General features: G+C 39.4%; 2 protein-coding genes across 3 annotated transcripts in view; one reads left to right on the top strand and one right to left on the bottom strand.

Moving 5' to 3' along the window:
- Hr4 (nuclear hormone receptor 4) overlaps positions 1-23,084 on the bottom strand; it is a 76,236-nt gene extending 53,152 nt beyond the window's left edge. For both annotated transcript variants that reach the window (XM_076304320.1, XM_076304319.1), the window contains exon 1: positions 22,624-23,084. The gene's annotated coding sequence lies outside the window, so the exon portion shown is untranslated. The remainder of the gene's footprint in view (positions 1-22,623) is intronic.
- LOC143154846 (uncharacterized) overlaps positions 1-24,180 on the top strand; it is a 155,551-nt gene that overhangs the window by 58,298 nt on the left and 73,073 nt on the right. The gene's annotated exons all lie outside the window — the stretch shown is intronic.

Genomic DNA, 24,180 nt, shown 5'->3' on the forward strand with positions numbered 1-24,180 from the left:
CGAAGATACCGGTTTTCGTACCGAAACGATACCATCTTACAGGAAGATCGAACCTGGTGAAAACCGTGTCCTTCGTGGAACAGGGTTAAGTTACGTCACGCGTGTCACGAATATCGCCCGGGCCACCTTCGCGGAGCTGACATTTCGAGGCACACGGGGGGAGGTGCTGCGCGCCGATACCCCGCTTTCGAGAGACGATTCTCGCGCCCGGATTCCTGTCGCGGGACACCGCACTGGATCGCACGTTTCTCACGGAGAACGCAACGCTCGGCTGTGTTTCGAAAATTATGCGACCTACGTTGTCGATTTTTCTTTTATTATTCGTAGATCGCATCTTTTTCTTCCTTTCGGTTGATCCAAGTGGTCACGTGTACGATTATTTTGTTTCGTTTATCCGTTCGATATTTCGAAAATTATGCCACATAAGTTGTCAATTTTTTTTTGATTCGTAGATCACATCTATGAATATTTTGTTTCGTTTATCCGTTCAATGGTAGTTACTTTGAAAATTATGTGACATAAGTTGTCAATTTTTTTTTGATTCGTAGATCACATCTACGAATATTTTGTTTCGTTTATCCGTTCAATGGTAGTTACTTTGAAAATTATGTGACATAAGTTGTCAATTTTTTTTTGATTCGTAGATCACATCTACGAATATTTTGTTTCGTTTATCCGTTCAATGGTAGTTACTTTGAAAATTATGTGACGTAAGTTGTCAATTTTTTTTTGATTCGTAGATTACATTTACGAATATTTTGTTTCATTTATTCGTTCAATGGTAGTTATTTTGAAAATTATGTGACGTAAGTTGTCAATTTTTTTTTGATTCGTAGATTACATTTACGAATATTTTGTTTCATTTATTCGTTCAATGGTAGTTATTTTGAAAATTATGTGACGTAAGTTGTCAATTTTTTTTTGATTCGTAGATCACATTTACGAATATTTTGTTTCATTTATCCGTTCGATATTTCGAAAATTATGTGACGTAAGTTGTCAATTTTTTTTTTTTCTTCTCGGTCACATCTACGATTACTTTGTTTCATTTATTCGTTTGAAACGTTAGGATTTGTCGAGAATGAAGATTTTTTACGATATACGGATTTTTCCGTTAATTATATATTCTCTGAAATCAGTTCGTTGATAGACTTTTTTTTGGCAAAACTTTTTGCACGAATATTTTAAAAACACTCCGAGAGAATATAAAAGAAAAATCAATTTTCCGAAGTCGAATTCCCAGAACAATCCCTTAATGAACACCCTTAATGAAACACGCGTATAGAATATTCTTGCAAGAAGAAAAATACTCGTAGCATTCGAATTGAGGAACGAGAACTGTAAACCGAGTTCTACGTCGTCGTTCCTTTTCAAACTTAACTTTTATTCAGTATTCGCAGCTTATTCGCAACGCGAGTATCTATCAAATGTTCGAATAGTTCCGGTCCAGATCCAAACGAGTTTATTTTAAATATATATATTCCGAGCCAAAATTCGAGTCCTCTCCGCTACACAAAAGTGTATCTATTCCTACCTAGAAATAAATCCAACGAAGAAATAAATTCGAATAATTCGCCACGCAAAAGTGCAATTATTCCGCTGCTATTATCCTAAATATAAATATACAATGCAATAAACAAAATCGAACCGTACGTGCAACTGCAAACAGTTGCAATTCCCAGCAATTGCTTTTACCGATTAGATTGTTTTATCTACTTGCTTTCACCTCTTATCTCGTACACTAGATTCGTTTCTTATTCGAGAAACAGTCTCGAAACCTGCACGTTATCGCGAGTGTTCCTCGCAAAATTATGTTTGTCAAAAAAATCGATACCAAGTGCCCGAGATTTCAACACCTTTCGCCGCTTCCTATCGAGCACCGGGGCATCGAATTACTGGAACATCGTGCACGCGTAATCGTATCGATCGGTGCACGACGTTCCGTACCAACGCGATCCTATTTTCCAACGGTGGTATCCAGGCTGGTCGAGGCACACGACGAGGTAAAAAACGTAACGTTTTCCCATGGTACGTACGAACCGTTATCCTCGAAAATCCTCAACCCTCGAGACGCAGCGGAAAACAATGGCGCGTACCGCGAAACGCAAGGCGTCCCTTTCTCACGTGCAATTTCGCTACAACCTGTTATACCTCGCTCGGTTGCGTAACCAATTCGTTGTTCCGTCGTGGTTCGTTCTCCGAGAGCTCCGAGAAACGAAAGAAAAAAAAAAGAATCGGAAACACAACAGTAATGAAATAATGAAAAAGATGGAAAGAAACGAATAAAAAAGGAAAAACAACGAAGAAAGAGCGAAAGAAATACACGTTGGAAAGGTCGAGCGACTTCCTGATGTAAATGAAAAAAGAACGGTGGTTCTGTTAGGTTACGAAAAATTCCGGATGATCGTCGCCGCGGTGGACGGAAACGCGTTGGCAGTTGGATTTTCTCAGCTGGTTTTTCTAGCCAGCCTAGACGTACGGCGTTCTTACCGCTGCTGGCCGATGTGTTCGTACGCGATAGTGTGGGCAGTGCTGCAGTCGTTCGTACCAGCACGTTGTGAGCGGTCGGCCATGGCATACTTACTGATGTCAATCACACCGGCAGGCATGCACCGTGCGCTTGTGTGGGCCGCACACGCACACCACGGCCGCGAACGTGCCCGCGCACACACGCGCGCCGAAGACGCTTCACTCGCCATCGAATCTCGCGTAGCCTTTTGCCCTTTAACCCGCGCAATTTCCTCGACCATTGATATCGGGTCGCAGCTGCGCCGATGTAGGTCCGAGCTCGCCTACCCTTGCGCGGCGATCGCGGATCGCCCTGAAAGAAATTCAGGACCCTGGATAGAACGTCCCGTTTTCTTTTCTCTTTCGACAATTATTTCATCGAACGACCATGGAAAATTGCCGGACTTTTATTCCCGGTCCACGTTACGGAGAATCGAGCACACGAAGGTGGTTATTTTTATTTTATTACATTACGATGAGTTTACGTTTTCTTTTTGGTTGGACAATGCTTTGAAGTAATCTTTGAGGGAATTGGATTTGAAAGTATTTAAGAGGGAGGTGAATATTTTACTATTTTTTTAGGGAGGTAGAGTTTGCTTGGAAGTAATCTTTGAGGGAATTAAATTTGAAAGTATTTATAAGGGAGGTGAATATTTTATTTTTTATTTGGATTGATTATGCTTGGAAGTAATTCTTGAGGGAATTAAATTTGAAAGTATTTAACGGGGAGGTGAATATTTTACTATTTTCTTTTTTTGGGGGTAGAGTTTGCTTGGAAGTAATCTTTGAGGGAATTAAATTTGAAAGTATTTATAAGGGAGGTGAGTATTTTATTTTTTATTTGGATTGATTATGTTTGGAAGTAATTCTTGAGGGAATTAAATTTGAAAGTATTTATAAGGGGAGGTGAATATTTTTTTTTTTGGGAGAGTAGATTTTGCTTGGAAGTAATCTTTGAGGGAATTAAATTTGAAAGTATTTATAAGGGAGGTGAGTATTTTATTTTTTATTTGGATTGATTATGCTTGGAAGTAATTCTTGAGGGAATTAAATTTGAAAGTATTTATAAGGGAGGTGAGTATTTTATTTTTTATTTGGATTGATTATGCTTGGAAGTAATTCTTGAGGGAATTAAATTTGAAAGTATTTAACAGGGAGGTGAATATTTTTCTTTTTGTAAAAATTATGTTCGGAAGTAATCTTTGAGAGAGTTAAATTCAAGAGTTTTATAGAAATGTAGTTTCGTTTTTTGGTTAACTTTTGTAACAAAGAAGATGCAGAATTGAATCTGTGTTTTTATTCGTGCTGCGTATATTATTATCTTTCGTATCGATTGGTCCTTGGTAGCTCGTACAACTATGAGTTAATAAACGACGGATTCTCGGATTTGTGATAGTAAGTTTTTTCCAAGCGGCGAGGAATATTCTATAAGCATCATTCTTCTAGGTTTCTGTGAATACCTACTCTCAGGAAAAATTCTCGTTCAGAATTCTTGCGATTTGTAGAGAAATAATTCAAACTTTAAATATATAAAAATCGACGGTAATCTATTTTCTTCTCTCTCAAGAATATTGTTTAAAAATTATTTTTCTGGATTTCGGTTAGTACTCACATCTTGTTATTTGAAAAAAAAGCCAATCTAAATTTTAAGAAGCTGAGAGATGAATTTAAATACGTAAAATATATTATAGATACATAAAAAAAAATATTGACAAATATAGTGTATATTTAGATATACCTATGTATATTTTTTAAATTTTCTTTACGCACAATCCCGTCTTTTACTTATTACATTAATTACTTACTACACGAAATTATAAATAAACATATTGACAAATATAGTGTATATTAGATATATTTGTATTTTTTAAATTTTCTTTACGCACAATTCCCCCTTTTATTTACTACAATACTTGCTACACGAAATTATAAAAAAAACATACTGACAAATATAGTGTATATTAGATATACGTATATTTTTTAAATTCTCTTTACGCAAAATTCCCCCTTTTACTCACTACACTATTTACTCATCACGCTAAATTATACTTCCAAGTTTTAGGTATAATTTATATGCGATGGTTTGCTTTCTCGAATTAAACGGTTTCGTTCAAAATGGACTCCACAGTGAGCGGCGCTTTCTATATCTAGGGACTTGACGAAAAATCTCGAAGAACTCCAATGGACCGTGACCATCGGGGCCGTACGTACAGTCGATCGACTAGCCCCGCGAGAAAACGTGTTTCGCGCCTCGAGGCAGAAAAATCGCGAATGATGAGGCTTTAAAGTGTCACGATCGATCGACATTGCATCGCCGCGATGTGTTGCCGGCATTAATCGGTGCTTTTTTCTTATCTGCTAGACTGAAAAGTGCAACCGCTGCCTGATACGATATCGTAGCGCATCCGTTCGTAACGTATTTGTCTAGCTCGTATTGTTTATAATTGAACGCGCAGCTCGTATCAGTTTTCTGGTCTACTGATACCACCTAGCATATGCGGCGACGACGTGTTTCTAATCGTTGGATTCCCAAATCCGAAATGCTCGTTTCCACTCGTTTTTGAATGATCATCGTGGGCAAATTTTCCTCGAAAGGATCGAATAAGAAAAATTTTTCTAATAAATATTACTTACCAGAAGTTACCCATATACTTAGAACAAGAAAGAAATATTCTTACAAAAATTATTTGATACGAAGAGAGATATATAATTTGCCCACAAATGGAGTAGGGACTATTTTTCGATATCTCTAAGATGAAGGATAAAATTTAGAGAATTTTTAAAAATAATTTCTTTTCATATCAATTGATAACTGAGTTCTCTCCACGAAGTATAATTATTCCTCGAAGTTTGCTCAATCTCCATTGTTAAAATCGATTGCAAATTTTCATTGGGGAGGTTCGATTTTTAACGAGATTTCACGTATTTCATTTAAAAGTCTCTTTTCACACACACCGATAGCGTTGAATATTTTAAATTTACGTATTAACACGGATCCACGACTATAGACAAAGAAATGCATCATTACAGATTTATGATTATCGAAATAGCAGTTTCGTGATTTTGCCTTGAAATTCGATCACCGATTATTCTTACAAATCCCCGATCTGGAAAGTAAAAAAAAAAACAAAATTTCACGTTCCTTCGATCTACACGAGTGTGTTAGTATTTTCGACTGTGCTGATGTTGCACTTTTCGCGATGGCTTTGTTTCCTAGCTGAATATATTCCTTCTAGGAGGGTCGAGCAGTATCCGTCGTTTAGTCACGTTTCCCACTGACACTTGGCGCCATGATCGCTGCTAGTTGGCAGAACCGTATGTAAACAAGGAGGTCGGTTTTGGTAAATAGTTATTGATAGTGTGCGGCCACTCTACTTTTCGGTTTCTTACGCGAAGGCTGTGCCAAATAAAGTTCGCCACTCTGTACCCTATAATAATCCGTATCGTATGAATTATTTCCCGCCAAATTTAGCTCGAATTTATCATTCGATTCGCGCAAATTTTTCATTCGATGTCAAGTTTTTTTTTTTTTCAAACTCGTATCGTCCACGCGATCACCGTTTCGAAATTCATCGAATAAAAAGACTTTCGTTTTATTAAATTCGTTACGTTTCCTACCTTGCAAGGTTACCTCGTAGAAAGTAAGGTTAGGGTGCAAAACGGCTATACGTCGAACCTCGTCCTTTCACGGTCGATTTCTATTTTTCACTTTCTACGATACGTTTTTGCAAACTCGTCTCTCGTCGAGACGAACAAATCCAAACGAAAAAATGACATTTGTATCGCAAATACGCGAGAAAATTGTTTCTTAGAATTTGATATTGAAATTAGTAACAGCTACCTCGAAGCGTTAACGCGTCAGCTCGAGAGATCACGTTGTTTCGATTTTACTCGTTACAATTAATTAACGTACAATCTTGCGATCTCCAGATTGAATTGTCTACTCGGTTGATTTAATATTCCAATATTTCACAGGTGTTCGAGTACCGTGTGTCATTCGAATACTCGAGAAAGTGTTCGCACGTGTTGAATTTATTCGTTACTCGAATAATACTACGAGTACTCGGATACTCGGTGCACGAATCACTTACTCGAGTACCAGTACTCGAATTACAGTACTCGAGTAACGTTACTCGTGCAAATTCGCGAAACGGTCCCGTTTCAAAGCTCGATTTGCATTTCAATGCGGATCGGTTCTATCGGCGAAACTTTATTCGTTCTCTTGAAAACGTTCATTCGTTATACGCCGGGGAATAATATTTCTTCGAAGATAGCCGGGACGGGTTCACAGAAATCTCGTAGGATGTTTCTCATCCGGCTCGTCGTTCTCATTCAGAAGCATTAAACAAGCCTCATTAAAGTCTCTCGTTAATCGACGATCCGGAGTCCGTGATCTTGATGGAACTCTCTTTGATCGAAGACGATCCGTCCCGGCTCGATCGCCGCTTGTATCACGAGATGTTGGAACGACCGCTCCTCGCTAGCTATAACAAGTTTGAAGCTATAAGGCCAGCCAACGTCCATGAGAGTCGACCTCAGAGTAGTCGCGACGTCGCGTATCATCGCGATCGTTCTGCGTACACTATTTCTGACGTGCGATTCTGCTCCGAGCAAAGGCCGCCACTTAAGTTTGCGCAATCTAGAAACCAAATTTCTTCCCACTCGAACGCGAGCTCTGTCCCTTACCTCGAGAACGATCCAGAGTCGGTGAGAACGAACGCGAGTTACGAGATTTGGAAATTTAAATGGGGAAAGAAAATCATACGACGCGCCAAGGAATTCAATTAATTGAAATTTTTTATTAATGTACTTTGGATGATAAAACTTGAAGGATGTTTAAAGTTTTCTGGGGAGAACGAGTCTATTTGTGGCTCGGTTAACTCTTCGAGGTATAGTTAAACGTGTGAAATGATATAAAATAAGTGAAAGTGAGAAATAGATTAATTACGTATTTAATTATGCGATGGAATATTAATTGGGTATCGGGGTACTGAAAAGATGGGACATTTTTTAAGTTACTGAAGAAAGTAAGTTACTTAAGTTAAGAATATTTAATAAACAGAATACAGGAAAAAAGTGTGCTCCTTTATTAAAATGAAAGTAATATACCTAAAAAGAAATGTGCTCTTACTAGCAAAATAAAAGTAGTATCTCCAAAAGAAACAAACTATTCTCCTATTACACCTGTGCAATATTTCAGGTTAAAAATTCTGCTCTAGCAAACCGATCTCTTGTGCAAGATTTTTGGTTGAAAAGTTTGCTCTAGAAAACCGATCTCCTGTGCCACATTCTAGGTTGAAAATTCTGCTCTAGCAAATTGATTTTCTGTGGAACATTCTAAGTTGAAAATTCCGTTCTAGCAAACTGATCTCCCGTGCAATATTTTAGGTTGAAAATTTTGCTCTAGCAAACCGATCTCCCGTGCGAGATTTTAGATTAAAAATTTTCCTCTAGCAAATCGATCTCACTGCGAGATTTTAGGTTGAAAATTCTGCTCTAGAAAACCGATCTCCTGTGGAACATTCTAAGTTGAAAATTCTGCTCTAGAAAACCGATCTCCTGTACAACATTGTAGGTTGAAAATTCTGCTCTAGAAAACCGATCTCTTGTGCAACATTCTAAGTTGAAAATTCTGCTCTAGAAAACCAATCTCCCGTGCAACATTCTAGGTTGAAAATTCTGCTCTAGAAAACCGATCTCTTGTGCAACATTCTAAGTTGAAAATTCTGCTCTAGAAAACCGATCTCCCGTGCAACATTCTAGGTTGAAAATTCTGCTCTAGAAAACCGATCTCCCGTGCAACATTCTAGGTTGAAAATTCTGCTCTAGAAAATCAATCTCCCGTGCAACATTCTAAGTTGAAAATTCTGCTCTAGCAAACCGATCTCCCGCGTAACATTCCAGGTTGAAAATTCAGCTCTAGCGAACCGATCCCCTTTTCTCGGCACCGAGACGTCGTATAACGTAAAATACGGAACGAATGGTACTCGGGATCGAGTGCGCGCTAAAAGTCGGGATTATGAAATAACGTCACGCGATCCGTGAAGCGCACCGCACCGATAGTTCGAGAATCGTTTTCTCGAACACGGTGTCGAGCCGTCGTGGTCGAAATGCAAAAAAAAAAGTTCTCAACGCGTTCGTATCGCGAACACACGCCGCCGTGCCTTTTCACGTTCGCTCGCTCGCTCGTTCGCTCGCTCGCTCGTTCGCTCGCTCGCTCGCGCGCGTGTTCGCGTCTAGTTGCGAGCGTGCAGTGTCATACACCTCTCGAGCGCGAGCGTTTCTCTCACGACGAATGGAGCTGGGTATTCGCATACGAATACCGGTACTCGCTTGCTGCACGTGTCAGGGTCAAATGACATCATTCCGACGCAAGGATATTCGCGACGGTGCGGCGATGTTTGTGTCGTCGTAATTCATCCCGTCAATCGTTCGGGCTTCTGGTAACGTCGAGGAAGACGTAGCTGTAACAGCGGCATCTCTTTTAACCGAGAATCTCTTCGACAAAGAATTCTGCGGAATTTTATTCCCCTTCTCGCGTCCCCGGTATCGTTTTCCATGTATTTCTCTCGTCACTCGTCGTCACCAGTTCTTTCATTTAAACCTAGGTTGAACTACTCTCTGGTCGTTAATTCGAAGAAATTGTTTGGAACTTGAAGAAAGAATGAAATATGAAAGTTTGTATCAGCGACATGGTGCACGTGTAAGAAAATTGGTAAATTATAATAATTATGTATCTATGGAAATTGGGAGAACTACTTCATTTTACAGTGAAAGGAAGTTTGTATGTTTGTTAGCAAACGAAATGAAGGAATTGGATAATTTCCGGGTAGAATTGGAAATCAAATAAGAGACAAATAAAAGAACATGTGTGTTCAAGAGAGTGAGTCTATTGAGAGAAGAATGAAGAGAGAAGGAAACGTTTGTGGAGGAATTTAGTGAAAATGTAGAATATTTTATTTTTCTTTTGTTTATTTTATCGCGAAGTTTTATTTATTCCTGAAGTTACATCGAAGGTGTCGAGAGTAGAGGAGGAGATCGTGCATTCGAGAGAACGAAAATGAAAGGGTTGTGCGAATGTAACGTTGAAAGTGAACGAATGAAAACGAAAACTATGATAAACTCGCAAATATTTAATCGACTGGAACATCGATATATAAGGAGTGAGCATCGTTTAGCGTAATTACAACTTTTTACTATCGGTAGATTAATACCTTTTCAATATACGTTTAACTGGGATATTAAGAAAGTAGTTTATTACTATACAAATACAGATCACCTTTCTCTTTGGTTAAATTGGATACAAATGTTTCGATACTTAAAATATTTTTAAAGAACTACTTTCTCGGTAATGGATAAAATTTCTTGAGAGGCTGAAACGAGTTTGGAATATGCGCGTTTATTTCTTCTTCTTTTTAATCAGTGCAATTTGCAATTTTGTACTACGAAGTAAATATCTTCAAACGAATTTAATAGACAAAAATGTAATAATTGCTATGTCTAAAGAAAATTATCTTACAATGTTATATCTCAATTATCAATTATCGTAATCTATTCGTCGAAAGTAAAATTTTGTTTCCTCTGTATCTTTTCTCTTTTATTTTTAATCTTCCTGTTTTCCTCTTACGTGTACACAATATTTAAAAATTGTTGGTTCATTTTATTATATCTTCCTTTGTAGAAGGAGACTCAATTTTTCTGTATCGAAGATTTCATATGTATTATTATATTTATTGACTGTTATAAATCCATTTATTGAATTTATTCTTCTCAGCGAAACATTTCGACCTGAATTTTTATTACGAAAGACCGATCTATCGCTGACCTACGGTATCGTTTCTGTGATAGATTATATTATGAAGTCCTTACCTCTAATCCGTCGCAACAGTAACATAGCAAAGCTCGCACTCCTGGTTGCATTCGTTAATGAGTCACAATAAGGTCGACCACTCGTTCAGTCATTTTTCTTCTACGCGCCAAAGCGACATTACCGCTTGGCATCGTAGTACAAATACATTATTCACATTACGTTCTTTCATGGTTCATCAATTGCGCGCGTTGCCGTTTGTTGCAAAAATTTATTTAACAAAACACTGGAAAACGCGACGAAACGCGTCTCCGATCCGTTTCATCTACGAATATAATAATTCTCCGCGCCGAGATGATGAAATACTCCCAACGTTCTTCGTAAGATCATTTTTCGCGCAACCTTCGAAATCTATTACCATAAACATTGCAACGACGCCGATGTGTAAAAATCACGAGCGAAAACATCGCGATCCATAGTGAATCGAGGTTCCCGAGTTATCGAGAACGATTTTTCTATCGGGTCGTCGTTTCTCGGTGAGGTTAGGTTCAGTTCGAGGTTAGGTTTCCAAGCAGCCTTCGGCTGCGCCTCGCCTTTACGCAATAGGACAATCACTCTGGTGCGATATATATACATACGTATGTATATATACACACTTTCTCCCAGTGTGTGTAATAAAGACGTTATAATAATAATAATAATTGTAGTACATGTGCCGGTGGATATTCTGTCGGCCATTCTGTTTGAACGTCGTTCGCGCGACTGTCCAACGGTGTTAGATCACGACAGATCGCGTTAGAACAGCGTCAAAAGCATGGCGGAGTTCGTGTACGTAATGCCGCGATTACTGGCGGGTATATTTAGTTTGAGATTGGCATAGGTCGCGAGGAGTCTGCTAGCTGTTATCTGTTTTCTACGCACGTGGCCTCTATACGCCGGAGATCTGGCCTGTTATAATCGGCGACACGTACGCCCGCGACGTAGAAACGCCTTGGTGACGTTTTCGGGATAAGGTTTCTCTCTGTCCACCCTGAGACCAGTGGCTCCAAGATCGGGCAAGGTCGTCGCCAGGGTTACCAAACGCGTACGCTTTTCAGAGTACACGCAACGGCCACGGTTGTTGCTACGATCTCTCACGTCTTTATATAAATAGCCGTTTTCAAAGGTATAGCAATACGAATTTTGTGTTTTATCAACCTCGTTCAAAATATAGCGACACGTATTGCGTTTTGTCAACCTTCTATAAAATATAGCGATAAGAATTGTGTTTTGTGGACCTCTTCTAAAGTAGAGCAACACTAATTGAGAGTATGTATCAACCTCCTATAAATATAGTAATACCAATTGAGTGTGTTTATCAACCTCCTCTAAAATATAGCGATACGAATTGTGTCTAGTCGATCTCTTCTAAAATAGAGCAACACTAATTGAGAGTGTGTATCAACCTCCTTTAAATATAGTAATACCAATTGAGTGTGTTTATCAACCTTATTTAAAATATAGCGATATTAATTGTGTTTTGTCAACCTCCTTTAAAATATAGCGATACGAATTGTGTTTTGTCGACCTCTTCTAAAATAGAGCAACACTAATTGAGGGTGTTTATCAACCTCCTTTAAATATAGTAATAAGAATTGAGTGTGTTTATCAACCTCCTCTAAAATAGAGCAGTACGAATTGAGTGTGTTTATAAACCTCCTTTAAATATAGTAATACCAATTGAGTGTGTTTATCAACCTCCTCTAAAATAGAGCAGTACGAATCGAGTGTGTTTTATCAACCTCCTCTAAATATAGCAATTAGAATTGAGTGTGTTTATCAACCTCCTCTAAAATAGAGCAGTGCGAATCGAGCGTGTTTTATCAACCTCCTCTAGAATATAGCAGTACGAATTGTGTTTTATCAATCTCCTATAAAGTATAGTAATATAAATTGAGCGTTTATCAACCACTTCTAAAATAGAGCAGTAGAAATCGAGTGTTTTATCAACCTCCTCATAATTTGCTTAAAATACAGCAATACGGATTCTGTTTTATCAACCTCCTTTAAAATATCGTTCTACAATTATCATACAGAGTACAAAAGTCTCTCTGAGTCCGGGAAGACCCAAGACGTGTTACGACGATGGTTAACGGTGTTCGATAAAAACCTAAACACAATCTGGATTCTCAAACAGGTGGTTTCGTTACGAAACATAAAATACTTATCTATACGTTCCAGGTTTTTGCATCGAACTTGTAAAATTTTTCAATCCGCGTCATCCGCGCCGGAGAAGTTTCCCGCCATTTCTCAATACGGATGTCTCGAGAACCACGGTCCTCGTTCAAGTATTTTCTTCCTCTAAATCCCAATGGTTTTCGTGCAACACATTTATTAATGATCCCGTCTTTATCTTCTCGATTTGTAACGAAGACGTATCTCGTTCGAGAAAGAACGCTCGTTGGAGCGTCGTTCGATAACGAATTCATCCACGTCGATTTTGACGAGAAGAAACGACCCTGGACGATATTGAAAAAGAAAATGGTAGAGAATCGGCTGAAACTCACGATGAATAATCGCTGTCGTGGCCGTGGATCGCGGTACGCATCGTTCAACTATAGTGGAGCACTTGGCTTGCACGTAAAGCCGGCTGCAGACATGTGCAACGCGCAGCTTGGAACACATTGGAGCCCTTATGCAAAGTACGTCGCTTTTTACGAAGTGACGTTCATCGAGAAGGCTGACGAACCGTCAACACCCGCACGCGAAACCATCGTATCGTGTAAACCATTCGAGGGTATACGTGTTTGTTATTGTGTGTCAAACGCTGTAATCTATCCATGTTTCAAAACAAATCGAAACGCGTATCCGAGTCTGTTGCCGGAACGATAAATTTTCAAACGTTACGAGTCAGTTTTACATTTATGCAACTTACTTCTTCACACGTGTCCACTGTAATGTTTATTTCACTTTTTTTACAATTGTAAATAACAAATACGCAATTTTTTACCAATCGATGAGAGAATGTTACGATTTTTGTTTATGATTCAGATACTTACGATTTCGTTCCTTTTGAAAAAGAATAATGTTATTTTTATATCTCGTGCACGTGCGAATACATAATTTTCATTCGTAGAGTTAAAAGTTTGTCGTACGATTAACTCGCGAATATCTCCGGTCAAATTACACACGACCGATTAACTTTTTCGACGATGAGCAGAAATTTCAAACGGAAGTTTTCTATCTCAATTCGCGCAAGAAGTAATTTCAATTTTATTCAAACATTTTATTACGCGATTCTACGAGTACAGACGCACGATATGAAAACGAAGCGGAGTGCAATTAAAACGCTGCCTTACTCCATCGATAATAATAATATAGTCGGTGTTTGCGCGCCCGGTAATATACAGAAATAAAACGTATATTTGTACTATTTCGAAATTGACGGTTTGTAGAGTTAACATAAATACGCGTATCGATTTTTTTTCGAGCGTGGGTGAATTACATCCATACGAAATGTACAAATTTTATTTCGGTGCACTCGTTGATGCACGCGAGCGTTTCACGTACGCACGATGGACCTTCGTTGCGGCTCCGATGAATTTCTGCTCGCTCGTGATGCGAAACGCATCGTTAATTCCTAAGTGCATTGGATATTTCAGAAATTCGTGGCAAAAAGCGTACGATTTCGTCTGAAAGTTCAATCAAGCCGTACGAAAAATTCAAATTAAAAATTACCGCCAAAGGAACAAAGAAGATATAATTCTCACCGAAGAAAAAAAGAGAAAAAATAAAAAATAAAATAATTCTCATGGAAGAAAAAAAAGAACAAATTAATACAGTTAGACCTCACGACCTGTGAAATAGAACCAAATTATCCAAGTTATTCGATTCCGTGCACGCGGTACCGAGCTAACGCTAAAAATTTAAAAAACTTGCGGTAAATTTGATAAAAAAAATGATTCGTAAAAGCACGAGGTTAAAGCACGAGGCGGTTAACCTTTTAGACGTTGAATTAACTCTTAAGTCTCCGTCTTGAATTAACCGCGTAATTCAATTTTGGTCGATTGTATCGGTAAAGGTGCGCGGGAAACGAAACGGATATAAATTAAAAAAAAGAAGAAAAAGAATCGTCGAAAATCGTTCGTCTCGAAAGTCGAAAAATCGATGCCGACCGGTTTTTCCTCTCGGACTCGAGCGTCACGAATAATATTGTTACTCGTTCTCGTTGTATATACTCGTGAGCGCAGCAGTTAAAAGGTTAAAGCTCGACCCTTTTCAAGCGTCTCGAATGGAGTTTTCGGCGCGAGTTGGATGCGCGTGGACGCGATCTGGTCCCGCGCATCGCACGGTCTGCGCGCGTTCCTCGCGAACGGTTGCACATGTCTGGACATGGCCTAACGTGCATTCGTACGTACATTTGTACCCGACCTATCTCAAGCTCCGTCATCGGGAGAGGGCGCGCGTCGAGTACCGAGGTTAGGCTAGGTTAGGGACGTCACCGGCTACTGCGCTCATCCGCCAGAATAACTTTAAGCGGGGTTGCACAACTCTAGTTCCCGCGATGTAGCGCGTGCTCCTTACTTAGCGTGCCTTTAACGCGGCTAACGTCGCGCGTTTGCATACGCGCGTTCCCGTACAGTTATTTATAGCGCCGTAGGGACGAAGGGACCGTTTTCGAAAATTCCGTCGTAATCTCGCCGCGCGAATCGTCGACGAGTTATTGAAAAGAAAAAAGAAAAGAAAAATGAAAATGTACACCGGTGGCGAATCAGGAACTTCTCGAGAGACGTTTCTTTAAGTTATACCGGTGTGTCTACGAATTCGAATACGAGTTGTTGAAATAAAAAAATACTCGAGAAAATTACTCGAGATACTTCTTTGAGTTTTCAGTGTGTCCATGCATTCAAATGTTTCTAATCTGATCTGGTAACGTTTGTCGTGCCTCTGATGCAAATTAGAAGATTTTTCGTTAGAGTTTGCCTCGATGATCGTTATTTTCGTGTGGTCATAGAATTTACACTATTCTTTGGAAATACACTTCGTCGAATATGTGGATACGCTGCAAACGCGATACTAAATTGTTCTGTTGTAATAAATTGTGTTTTTATATTGTCGTACGAAAGTTAAACCGAATTGATAGTATGTGGGTCAATTTCTACGATCACTACTGTACTCTAGTGTCTAAAAATTAATTTTTCGAATCCTCCATCGGAAACTTCGTAAAACTGTATCAAGAATCGCACTATCATCTAAAATTTTCAATATTATTTATTTTATCCACTTTTTCAGATCTGTAAATGAAAATTCCTTTTTTAAGAAATTTTCAACAAATTGCAAACACACAATGCAAGACATAAGAGGAAATTTAACAAACCTTCAAAGAATTGCACTATTACCTAAGATCTTCAATATTATTTATTTTATCCACCCTTTCACATCTGAAAATGAAAATTTTCAACGAATTACGAACGCACCGTGCAAGAATAAGAAGACATTTCTCAAACCTTCAAAGTATCATACTATTACCTAAAATCTTCAATATTATCTATTTTATCCACCGTTTCAGATCTGTAAATGAAAATTCCTTTTCGGTAAAATTTTCAACGGATTGCAAACGCACCGTGCGAGATATAACGTGAAATTGAATACGGTTCGAAATACGAACGCGTTACCACCGGTCCTGGAAAGGGTTGCGATCCACTTTCGTGTCCCGTTCGGCGGCCGAGCTTTCGTAATTTATCGTGGAAAATTCGTTCCTCCGCTCTAACGAACGGGAATGCTCCAGAGGTTTACGAGATCGCGACTTATTACCGAGATTGCACGCCACTTTGCGGAAACGTTCGCGCGATTCGTAGCTAATTCGTTGGTTCGTTTAATATTGGCATCAAAGGGGGTGACGTTTACCCGAACGATGTCCGGTGGCGAGTTTCGTTATCGAGGAAAGCCGATCCAAGATGGAAACATCATTCGGCAAAACTCTCTCTATCTACGTTCGAACTTCTGATGCATTTACGCGCGCGCCGGGCTTTGTTAACATCGGGGCGCTATCGCGCAGATTATCGGGACAACCGAGCTGCTGGAAGTGGGGCAATTGGATTTCGCGCGAATCGTCCAAGACACGAATGTCGATATAGTTTTATTTCCAATCGGGAGAACTTCCTTTTTTTCTCTTTCCTTTTCTATTTTTTTTTTTCAAATTTTTGTTTCTGTTTACCGGATGCTCGATATCCCCCGGTATCGAGGCGCGTATCGCGGTCACTCTTCACGGAAACAATTTCCAAGCTCCCGATGGACGCGGAGAGAATGCACGCGGAGAGAAAACGCATAAACCGTCGGTGCAGCGCCGACGTCGTAAACGCTCTTGTTTACGCAACGCAGTCGCGGTCGGTCTTTGAAAAGTAATTTATCGAAGGGCGGAGCACCGTTTCGCATTTGTTTTCGTGACGCAATTCGCACCGTTGGGTCTTTACGTAATTGTGGGGGAAAGGTTCGAACAAAAGGCGGGACGAGATCCACCGAAACGACGTGTAAAATGTGCAATTATGATATTTTGGAAATGAACTCGAGATCGTGACCGGTGACTACTGTGGGTGTTGGGTGGTGAATATTTTCAGTCCTCGATCTGGTGGAGAAGAAATTTCTACTATTATTTCTTTTATGGTTTTAATTGTTGATGTGCGTACAATATTCGTAAAAAATAGACACCCTCGTGAGCAATTATTCGAAATAAAAATAACTCAGTTACGGTGAGTGTTTGGTGGTGAATATTTTGAGTCCTCGATCTGATGGAGAAGAAATTTTTACTATTATTTCTTTTATGGTTTTAGTTGTTGATGTGCGTACAATATTAGTAAAAAATAGACACTCTCGTGAGCAATTATTCGAAATGAAAATAACTCAGTAACGGTGAGTGTTTGGTGGTGAATATTTTGAATCCTCGATCTGATGGAGAAGAAATTTCTTTTACAGGAGACTTTCACTATTATCTCTTTTATGGTTTTAATTATTCATATGTGTACAATATTCGTAGAAACCCTCGTGAGCAATTATTCCAAATAAAAATAGTTCAGTCTTTTCAAAGATTTCGAAAATTTTGAACAACAGTGATTTTTTATACTTTTGCTCTTTTTAGGTGATTTTATTTATTTATTTTTTTATTGTGTTATTCTCCCCTTTGAAGCTACCAGGAATTTTTTAAACGAATTTTTTCGCACTTTCAGTAGTTTTGAAAATAACATTAAGGGATGAATTTCGGAGGGTAGTTTCGTCCCTTTAGCTCGAGTTACTAAGAAAAAGAAGAAGAAAAAAATACGTATTCTTTATTTTTGACTCTTACACAAATTTGGCCAAGTTCCATCAATATAGACAAGAGAGGGAGATAGACACTTTGTGTATGTTTCTCATGAGACGTATTCGATGCTCTTTGATATTTATACCCTTGTATGAAACTTATTCCAGGGAATGTTGCTCCTCAAAAGCCTAAAGGTATCTTTTAATCAGCCCGAGGAAACGACTAACGAAGAAAAAGAAACAAATTCCATTGCCTCGGAAGGAAGCTTTAATGGAGGTGAAACTAATTATGACAGCGATTATCGGAGATGTAAGTGTTATCGACGCTTCTTTTACTGTTCTCTGTGTTTTATTCGTGCGTTGGATCGTTTTTCTCAGTAATTAACCCCCCTAAATGCTTAGTTTCTTTTTCTCTCGAAAGATGGAAATGAAATTGAAAAAAATGCTTTTCACGTTGCAATGAGATATTGACCGAGAAGTGAACTAAAATTGATAGAAACAGATCGTGAAAATTCAATGGTCGAAAAGGTAGAATGTAAATTTTATCTTTGACTATAAAAAAAAAAAAGAAAACAATGGACTATAACGACAAGAGGAATCGAAAAAAACCCGAAAAAATTAGAATTGACTCTCGAAAGGAACTCGTTCAAAATTTCTTTAATCAATGCATTCGAATTTTCCCAATCGAGGAAAATTTCGTAGCTCGATATTGAAAATAACGTGCCTCTTTAAAAATATATAAAACACTTCGATAAAAGATTCAAATTAATCCTCCAATTTATTCTTATTTTCGAGTCACAAGATTTCTTCGCGGTTTCGAGAAATCTCGAAAATTGTAATCTTTAATTACAAAAGAAAAAAAATTCATCGAGGGTGAAAGGTTAGAGATCAGTCACCCTCGTAGTTCGTAATATTCGATCGATCGAAGCTCGATTTTCCACCACGTTTCGAGAAATCCATCCATCCGTGGATCCCATTTCTATCCGCTTGCATTCTACTGTGTTGCGAACACCGAACAGTCGTACAATGCAATCGGACGTATCGCCACGTCTCGCGTATTTATAGATTGCAGAGAAACCGTTCCGCCCTATCGTGAACAAGCGATCGTGCAAATTGATCTATGATGATCCTGAGAATAGATAGCGGCCAATTAAACAGAAACAATAGCCGTACGGTACGTAAACGCTGACGCTCGCGGATCAAGAAAGTCGGACGAAATAGGATCACAGATAAGTGGTGGGGGTTGATTCGATTCTTTTTAATTACGAATGGGGATCCTCGTCAAACATTCTCTACTTTTATACTTCGACACTCGGTATTAGAGTGTCCCAGAAAATATCGCGCGATTTTAATCCCGGTTGCTTCTTCTTATTTTTAAACCGTCCATCGAAATAAAGCTACTCTATTAATACCTTATCGAAAAAGCCTTTCTCGCGACGATTAAGAAAAGACACCGTGCTTCTGTTCTCGATGTTCCTTTTATTCGTGGAAGGAGTCGCGAATGGATCGAAGCTTCGATGATTTTCACGTCATTATTGGAAACGAAACTATGATATAATTACTATTCAGAGCTTTGTCTAATCATTGGATAAGTGGTTCAACAACGACGAACGAAATATTTTCGATCGTACGTTGTACTTGAAATTATTTAATGCAGGGTTAACTTTTCACGATTCATTCCACCCCTATCTCTTACACTTGAGCTCAACGAAGTCTGAGGAGAACAGAAAAGACACAAGGTGATTTAGAAATGTGTTTGTATAATTCAATGGGTGAATCTACTCAGTAAGACGAGTAGAAAGTATTCTGTGAATATATGTTTCATTGGTTTTCGAGTTACGGATGATTGAAGAAAATGTTCAAAGTGTCTACTTGGTTCTTCAACATTTGTATTTCGGGGTCGTTTGAAATCTATGCTGCATTCAACGAACGTCAACAATGTACTGTGCGCAACTGAGAAGTTGACCTCTGGAAGAAATTGAGAATGTTTTAATCGGACTTTCGAAGACCTGCGACTAACAATGAATAAAAAATTACTCGACGCTGTTCACGTTAATGTATAACACGGTACTATACGCTCTTTAATCCAAGAGTCATCTTTCCAGTTCCCAACTGTACAAGGATACGAAATATTCATGAAACTTTGAACATACTCTCCGATTATTCGTACCTCGAAAACTGAAGTGTACTGGACGTACGTTTATAGAGCATTTTTCATTAATCTTGGTGTATAGATTCGCTCCATGAAGACGCGTATTTCTGTATCACCTTGTATATTAGTAAATTAAAAATAGTCCGATTTATGTCGTGTTTGGACTCGTTTCAATCGAAATGTCCCAAAGAATGCATTGCTAGTATCTTTAAAAAGGTAAGATAAAAACCAAAGAAAGTAAAATTTTTTACATCGCTCGATTACATTTTCATTGTAGCATCCTTTTCAACTCGTCGCTCGACTTACCACATCTCTGTAACTTTCTCCCGTTGCAAACATCTTTTTCTTCGTCGAGCAATGTTCGAGTTTCGATCTACGATAAACTATGCTACTCTGTACGCGAAACTTTCCATTACTGTCTCTCGAATCGTTTCACGGAAAAGTGAACCGTGCGTTACCGTACCTTTGTTAAATTCGTCAAACGTTGTCTAATATTTTCCACGACACCCCGATAACAGTCCACACGTGAACCGTGACTCGATCGTGATTCCATCTGACGGTACCGGTATAAACAATTCTTCGTTTTAACAGGCTGCTCCAAGGTTGTTGGAATTCGTTAAAAAATTATTTTCGTATCTTTGACGCTTGCATCACAGCGTTCGCTGCTCCGCGGAGTCAAAGTTGTCTTCGAAGTGCCACTTCCTGGTCCGTCAAGTATAATTCAAGATGGAGGGGGAGAGGGTTGTCCTTCGCCGAGGTTTGTACAAGAAATTCTCACAAAATTTCGACGAGCCGGAAGGCAGGCATCTGTTAGCCGTCGAATGGCCTAGACCTTTCGACTTGTACGAAACGTGTAACGCTAGATTTGCATCCATCACCGATTACGGTCCCTTTCTTCCCGGTTCTCCTTTTCGCTTTCGAGAGAACGAGACGAGCTGTTAATTGGACAAGGAATTTCCGCGACACGCAGGCCCTGTTCGTTGGAACTCTTTACGCTCGAATTTACGAACCGTAAGAAAAGGATTAATATTCATTTGAATCAGCGGTTCTCAAGTCACGAGTCTCGTGAAATAAAAATGGCACGTCGCGGACCAAGTGTGTCTCGTGCTCGAAGCAGCTGTGACTGACTTCTTTAGGAAACTTTCGATAACCATGGTCTCGTCGAAAAGAATTATTTCAAAGCCGACTCGATCATTGATCGATCTCTTTATTGCGGATAAATTCGGAACGGTTTCGAATAGACGAATTAGCACGAAGTAATAAATTATTTTAGAGCGAGTAAAGCACAGCTCTTTTTATGGGTTAGTAGTAACTTTGTCTGTTTATGTAAAGGATTGATTATTGATTTGTAGCGACACTCGATCAGGAATTGTTTTTCACGATCGATGAGAAGGATCTTTTGAGGCGTTCACGAGATAATTGAAATTTTTTCTAAATTTTCCTGTAGATCATTTTTAATCTCAGAGTACTCCTTGTTTTCCAATATTTGTATATTTTTCACGTTCGTGTGCACATTGTTTCGAAATGGAGAACGAGAAGCAGAATTTCGTAATCAAATTTCGATGATTATAAACAAGTAAAAAGTGTCTTTATCGCTATTGATTTGTAACTCTGAATGGACGAGTTTGAGGCAAGAAGGTGGAAGAAAATTAGAAAGGGACGATTACGTTTCGACCCTGACGAGGGTCCTTTGTAATATTGTTTTATTTTTATCGAGCATATTACAAAAATAATAAAATTGTACGGATGATTGGTAACGATTCAAGAGGCAATTCCACGATATCGCAAGTAACTAACCTTTGCAATACCTTGGAATTACCTCTTGCAATCATCCGTACAATTTTATTATTTCTTTTAGTCCCCTTTGTAAACGAGGCAACCCTCATCAGTGTCCAAACCTAATCGTAACATTTTCTGTGTAAAATTTTCATTCGATAATTATCAATAATACGGAGAATAGAGATTAATTCTGTTAGTCTCCACAGTAGTAACAATGTACACAAAAAGGTCTAATACTTTAAAGTTAACACGTCCCAGAATACATGGCAGCCAATGTAAGCTTACAGGTGGCCATTTTGGACACTTTCTTTCGAGGCAAGTGAACAGGTGACAAATCGCAAGAAAGATCGATTTTAAATCGCATTTGATAACAAACGTATCTCTCAATTTTCACACATACACAATTATTCTAATTTTAATAATTTCCTTACACGTGCACCGTGTAACTATACCGATCCAAACTTCGATACTTTATCCTTTCTGTAAATTCGAAACAATTTCTTCGGTTCAACGTCCACTTTCATTCACACGTGTCAATATTTCCTTTCATTTAAATTTACCATTTCTTTTCTTCCACCGAACAGTATACCCCAAATCTTAGGATTCTAAACACAAAGAATCTTGTGTATCTCACTTACGAATTATATTGAGTTGTTCGGAAAGTCGTTTCGTTTTCCAAAATGGAGAATATATAATTAAATAAAATGTTCATACACCCTAAAAAAATCGTGTTTCATTTTCATAAAAAAGAAACACGAAATGACTTTCCGATCAACCTAATACAAAAAAAAATATATATATATTTTACTATATATATATTTATATATAACCCAGGCTGTTTCATCGTTGGACTGAAAAGAAACTCGACCAATGTACCTTAAACAATAATCCCTCAAAGGAGAACGTACGTACGATCGATATCGTAACAACGATATAAATTATCTGCAAAACGGTGTGTATCTAAACCGATACGGTCGGCATAAAGGGGTTTAAAAAAGCTAGGAGAGTCTCGTCGGTCTCGGCAGTGTACCAACCGACAGTTCCACCTGGTAGACACGAGCTGCTCAAAGAAGAGAAGAAATTGAAATTAATTTTCGTCACTTACATCTTTTTCCGCTTAAGACATCCAAAATACGAAAATCGGTTGCAGATGAACGGTCGTCCCGAAATTCCGGCCCGATAAGCAGTATTGCGGACGGTATATAAGGTCACTGACGCGTCGAGATTGTAGATTCGTCGATCAGGTGTCCAGGGGAGGTTCGTCGTATTGCGTCAGCGTTTGAACACTGGCTGCGCGCGCGCGCACCCACACGGGCACACTCCCACCTATGTGTCTCTATCTGTACAAAGATCCGTGTGTATATATATACATATATATTTATATATACACGCGTAAACACGGACACAGAGACGGCACAAGATCACAGGTCACTGTTCGTTGGCTCCGTTCGAAAACCGTTGATGCTCGTCGTTGAACTCGACGTCTCGTCCGTTTTCTCAAGCACTTGCACGTGCACTTGTTCCTCATTTGTTCGTCGACAGAACTCGGTCTCTGGTCGCCCCTGGTGCCAACGAACCGATCGGATCAGGTACGAACGTTTCCAGCAGCGAGGTTCGTTCGTTGCGTCGTTGAACCTTCCCTCGTCATCGGTTCGTTCCTGATATCGCGAGATCCGGGTAAAATAGGATCGGTGGTGATCGAGCCGAGCTGGGAAACCGTCATGAAAAATATCGTGAAGGTGAAACGACGAGACGGTGTGTACGAGAACTAAATTCGTTCGATATCGATCGATGGTTTTTAAGTATCAAAAGGGAGCACACTGGCGACCGTAAACGGACGGATAGCCCAAGACGTACGATCTACTCGCACGTGCAACCTCGCCCCCGGAGAAGTGGGTTATCCTTTGTCCCGGTGGAAAACAGTCGGTTCGTACGTCCTCGTCTTTCCGATTCCTCCGCGTCACGTGCAGTAACGGTTCACCTCCCGGTTCGCTCGCCCATTTGTCTCTCCGTTTGCCACGCGAGGTCCTTTTGTTGCCTCACGGACTCGTAACAGTTCTCTGTTATCCTCCTAACCGGACTTTCTCGTCTCTGGCCGGTCTTCGTCGAGCAACCTGGTCGTTGACGACTCGCGACGACAAGGGAGTCGAGTTTCCTTCTCGGTGGATCGAGAGCGCGGGATGTTCGAAAATTATCTACGATCTCGGGTGTACCGCGATGGTTCACGAATCTTCGAGCTCTATTGGACGTTCGTGGATCTAGAGGCTCTTTCGAGGGATTTATCACCGATGGAGACTGATGGAGCGGATTGATGTTCACGTGTATCCAAGCTCTATCAGAGCTATATCGAAGCTCTATCGAAGCTCTATTAGAGCTGTATCGAAGCTTTATTAGAGCTGTATCGAAGCTCTATCGGAGCTCTATCGGAGCTCTATTAGAGCTCTATTGAAGCTCTATCCAAGCTCTATCAAAGCTCTACCGAAGCTCTATCAAAGCTCTATCCGAGCTCTATCGAAGCTCTATCGCTCTATCGAAGCTCTATCAGAGCTCTATCGAACTCTAATCGATATTCCGACTCTCAAAGCTCTTTCGAAGGATCCGTCAGCGATCGACAGAAACGTGGCTCAATATTCCCCCTTATGAAAGCTTCTCGTCCGAAACA

Source organism: Ptiloglossa arizonensis, chromosome 2 (genome assembly GCF_051014685.1).
Source record: "Ptiloglossa arizonensis isolate GNS036 chromosome 2, iyPtiAriz1_principal, whole genome shotgun sequence".
NCBI lineage: Eukaryota > Metazoa > Arthropoda > Insecta > Hymenoptera > Colletidae > Ptiloglossa > Ptiloglossa arizonensis.